The sequence below is a fragment of the Panthera uncia genome (genome assembly GCF_023721935.1).
Source record: "Panthera uncia isolate 11264 chromosome A1 unlocalized genomic scaffold, Puncia_PCG_1.0 HiC_scaffold_16, whole genome shotgun sequence".
NCBI lineage: Eukaryota > Metazoa > Chordata > Mammalia > Carnivora > Felidae > Panthera > Panthera uncia.
This window is the reverse complement of record NW_026057576.1, coordinates 9,162,207-9,167,395: the sequence shown is the minus strand read 5'-3', so window position 1 is coordinate 9,167,395 and position 5,189 is coordinate 9,162,207. Positions and strand designations below refer to the sequence as shown.

General features: G+C 44.6%; 1 long non-coding RNA gene across 1 annotated transcript in view; it reads left to right on the top strand.

Annotated features, from left to right (window-relative positions):
• LOC125934102 (uncharacterized) overlaps positions 1 to 4,384 on the top strand; it is a 19,953-nt gene extending 15,569 nt beyond the window's left edge. The window contains exon 3 of the long non-coding RNA XR_007461216.1: positions 4,241 to 4,384. This is a non-coding gene — a long non-coding RNA (uncharacterized LOC125934102). The remainder of the gene's footprint in view (positions 1 to 4,240) is intronic.
• Positions 4,385 to 5,189: the final 805 nt, after the last annotated feature.

Genomic DNA, 5,189 nt, shown 5'->3' with positions numbered 1-5,189 from the left:
TTTCTTTCTTTCTTTCTTTCTTTCTTTCTTTCTTTCTTTCTTTCTTTCCTTCTTTCTCTTTCTTTCTTTCTTTCTTTCTTTCTTTCTTTCTTTCTTTCTTAATATTTATTTTTCAGAGAGAGAGGGAGAGAGAGCGAGGAGGGGAGGGGCAGAGAGAGGGGGACAGAGGATCCGAAGTGGGCTCTGTGCTGACAGTAGAGAGCCCGATGCGGGGTTGGAACTCATGAACTATGAGATCATGGCCTGAGCTGGCGTTGCACACTTAACTGACTGAGCCACCTAGGCACCCCTCTCTTCTTTCTTTCTATCTCGCCGATGAAAAGTCACTGGCAGTGGAATCTGAGGTCATACTCCACCACGGAGAGATTGTATCTCTCACTCATTCCTTATCTGCATGGCCTATCTATTTATCAAAGAAAATTAAATCGGTCTGCCAAGATTCGATCTTCAAATACCATTGAGGTGAGTGCAAATTGATTGTGTGCTGTTGCGGGACTCATTTTCTACTTGTGGGAAGGACTTGTGCCGTGGCTTGCTAGGGAGCTGTGTAGGACAGGGCAAGCAAAATCAGAGAGATCTAACAAGACTTGAGGCCATGCTTTGCACCAGGTAGAATGCCAGGTGCTTTGCGAGGATTTGCTTGCTTATTATTCACAACAGCTTAGAGAGGTTGGTATGATAATTCTTGTTTTCCACATAAGGAAACTGAGGCCCAGGAGGCAGAGTATCTTGTACAAAGCCATACAGCTGGTTGGTGGCAGAGGTGGCACGTGAACTCCAGTCATTCCTGTGGACCCCCAGCAGTTATAAATGGGTGATACCTTGGACAATAGTGCATTCTGGGAAAGACTTTTAAACTCCTCAGGCTTCAGATGTTACCTGGGTACAAATGACTGCAAAATTTGTAACTCTGCCTTCTGAGATCCAGTTCCCATCTCCACCTGCCTCCTGGACGCTTCCACCTGGACATGATGCCAAGAACTATGGCTCAGCACGGAAACTCGAACAATCACCATCCCTTGGGGACCCAGGGCCCCTCCCCCTCTCATCGCTGTCCTGTGTTTCTCAGGTAGCACCACATTTTTTCAGCCTTCTCAAGATCTGAGTTATGTTAAGCCCCTCCCTGGAGATTCTTGCTCTAAAATAGTTTTTGCCTCATTTCTCATTTTCTGTCTCCACCACCCTTTTAGCTTTTGTTGCCTCGGGCTTAGATTATTGCAACAGCGAAATACCTCTTTTATTAGCTGTCACGGCTTAGACACTACCTACTCAAGGCAGTTCCTTAAAAGTCAATTTTGGGGGCGCCTGGGTGGCCCTGTCGGTTGAGCGTCCGACTTCAGCTCAGGTCATGATCTCACAGTCTGTGAGTTCGAGCCCCGCGTCAGGCTCTGTGCTGACAGCTCGGAGCCTGGAGCCTGCTTCACATTCTGTGTCTCCCTCTCTCTCTGTCCCTCCCCCATTCATGCTCTGTCTCTGGATCAAAAACAAACATTTTTAAAAAAAATTAAAAAAAAAAGTCAATTTTGTCCACATATTGAAATTACCTGGGAATGTAAAAAGTACTAAGAACTATCCAGAGTTTGGGGTCTCACCTTTCCAGCATTACAGCGGCCTCATCAAGATTATTTGTATCTCTGAGACCAGCGATGTCGTCCTAAGGCTCTGCGGATCGGATGTAGTCTCCAGGAAGGGTAACTCTAGCCCTACTCCTGTCTAAACTTTGGCCTGACACACACAGCGGAGAAGAAGGCACAGGACAGTTTGTGACAAGAAGCCCAGGTGGGCTGGTGGACGCCAACTTGTAACCAGGACTATGGAGCAGTCGTCGTCCCACAATATTCCACATCAGCCGGAGAAAATCTGTGTTTGGGTTAAAGTTCTTCCCTGACCGTCCCCACTGATGGCTGTCTTCCCCTCGGTACTCCCGGGGGACCTCTAGACAAGTCATTTGTACCACCTTGTGACACCTCTTTTGTTGTTATTTTCATGCATTTACAACACCCACGCTATGAACTCCTTTAGGACGAGGCTTACACTTTGTCTTTTGTCTGGGGTGTTTCCAGGCCTAATAATTCTAATGGTTCAGCACCTTTGGGAGCCTGCCGGGGAAACTGTGGAGTGGGCCTGGGGTAAAGATAAGGCAACATCTCGCAACTTGTACACAACACCTGCATATAGCCACAGCCTTCTGACACAAGTATACTCCTAGGAAGAATTATTGTCCACAAAGCAAAACCTGACTCTGTTCAAGCTTCTGGCTCTAACTACCAGTTTACGGGAAGGAAGGAGATAGGGGAACATGCTAAATGATACCACAGGAATGCAACTCGCAAGATCCAGACTGCGGGAAACCCTGTGGGACACAACGACCCAGTTTCTTCAACAAATCAATTGCAAGGAAAAGCAACAATGTGGAGGGCAACCCTACATATTAAAAGAGACTTAAACACTATACTCACCCATTGAAATATATGTTTCATTTGCTTCCTTATTCAAACAAACTATAAAAAAATATTTCAGACAATTAGAGAAATTTGACTTGGTTAGGGAATTATCGTTCCAGGTATGCTAATGATGTGGTTCTGTTTTTTGAAAGGGTCTTTATTTTTATGAGGAGGCTGGATGGCTCAGTTAGTTAAGTGTCCAACTTTGGCTCAGGTCATGATCTCATGGCTCGTGAGTTTGAGCCCTGCATTAGACTCTGTGCTGACAGCCCTGAGCCTTCTTTGAATTCTTTGTCTCCCTCTGTCTCTGCCCCTCTCCTATGTGCTCTCTCACTCTCAAAAATAAAGAAAGAAAGAAAGAAAGAAAGAAAGAAAGAAAGAAAGAAAGAAAGAAAATAAAATAAATAAACTTTTTTTTTTAAAGAAAGGGTCTTTATCTTTTAGAGATGCATACTGAAATATTTTAGAGAAAAATGATACTAGATGTTTGCTTTGGGATAACAGTATGTGTGGAGGGGAGTGGACAGAGTAGAGGCTAAGACTCACCAAGGACTGTCAGCCATGGAAGCTGGATAGGTGCAGAGAAGGTCCTTGTCTAATCTCTTTTTTGCTTATGTTTAAAATGTTCATAATAAAAAGGTGGGGGGGGGGGGACTAGAAGAAGGGAAAATCACTGGCCAGCCAAACGTAACCCATGACAGACAGAGAAGGGTTTACCATGGATCCGCTGAAGTTCAAGCATCAGGACCTCTCACTACATTGGCCTCTTCCAAGAGAATGTCGTATTCATGATTTTTCTTACAAAGTGCTCCCCAAATCGTAAAAGTTTCAGGCATCGCAAAAGTTAGACCTACCCCTAATGGCAGGCAGCCGGCTGACTCTCATTTTAGGCATTTCGTAAGTGCTCACCAATATGCTTTTTAAAAACACTTAATGAAGATTTTCAAACGTACACAAAGTAGGCACAACATATAATGAAGCTCATGTTCCCTCCCCCAGTTCAAGTTATGAATGTTGTACTATATTTGCTTCATATTTTCCTATCTCTCTCCTCCTCCTCCTCCTTTTTTACCCTTGAATAGTTCTGCATGTTTCTTCATTTTCTTTCATAACCACAATATCATTATCACATCCAGCAAAATTAACGATACTTCTTCCACATTATCTAAGACACAACCAATTTCCCCAGTTGTCTCAGAATGACTGGATCTTCAGCAAAGATCTCTAATCAATGTCAGAGAGAGGACATCAGAGCCATTCATGAACTGTGTGCCTTTTTGTGTTGAATGTTAAAGTCACATTTTCCCCACCATCGCAGGTGGCACGGTATGGAAATATTGACCGAGCCTGCCCTTTTTTGTAAAATCTGGTTGTGCTTGTACAGTCAAAATCATTGTATTTAACGATGGCCACTGAGGGTGAGTGGACAAGATATCAGCATGTTAGCTAGAAGAGCTTATTTAAAATATGAATAAAACAACCTGTGTATTTGCAATGTGCTCCTTGTTTCTACAGATAATAGCCAGCATTCTGCCTTTAGCCGTGACCTTTATTTTTCCCCTTGCCGCTCTGTAATTGTTTCGTGTGTGCTTTGCATCCTATTGTTATGGACCAAACTGTGTCTCGCCAAATTCGTACTTTGAAGTCCTGAACCCAAACACGACTCGAGGGGGAGATGGGGCCTTGGAGGTAATTAAGGACATAGGGATGGAGACCTAATTTGATAGGACAAGTGTCCTTATAAAAAGCAGAAGAAATATTAGCAATCCTCACTCCTTCCCCCTTCCCCTGCACAGGGGAAAGGCCATGGGAGAACACAGGGGGAAGGCAGCCAGCTACAAGCCAACAAGTGAGCTCTCACCGGACCCCAACCCTTCCGGCACTTGATCTTGGACTTCTCGGCCTCCAGAACTGTGAGAAAATAAATGTCTATTGTGTAAGACTCCCAGTCTATGGTTTGTTTTTTTTTTTTAATTTTTTTTTTTAACGTTTACTTATTTTTGAGACAGAGAGAGACAGAGCGTGAACGGGGGAGGGTCAGAGAGAGGGAGACACAGAATCCGAAACAGGCTCCAGGCTCTGAGCCGTCAGCACAGAGCCTGACGCGGGGCTCGAACTCACGGACCGCGAGATCGTGACCTGAGCCGAAGTCGGCCGCTTAACCGACTGAGCCACCCAGGAGCCCCCAGTCTATGGTTTTTTGGATACGGTAGCCTGATAAGACCAATGTACTATGTAGACTATACTATGTAGAATAGAATGCACGACATACAGTGTGCAAAGCATACTTCATTTTAATAGTTTACCAGGCATAACAAGGTTAAGGACCAATACATTGCAGGCGGGTGCATGAGTGCACACACACCCCCTCCCCCACGTCCTCAGATAAAGGGCAATGAGGAAGAGGGAGGGGAAATACTCATCAGATTTGAAATGAGTGGGTCTTTAGGGACCTTATTAAGAACACGGCTTCTGTGGCACACACAGATAAAATACACCCTGGGAATTAGCTAGAAGTGAATTGACTTGTACTTGAACACTTTAGGAGGTCGTATTAGAAGGGGAGGAACATGTAGGGTCAATGTCAATTCTGGGCGGTATGTGCCTGTTTTAAGGGGAGTGAATAAATGCATAGGGAGCAATAAATGAGAGATACTAGATGTGGAAAGAATGTCGTGAAATCATCTGGTCCGATGGTTGAAGGTGGGAATGAACGCTGTGAAGAAGACAGTCACTGAGTTCAGA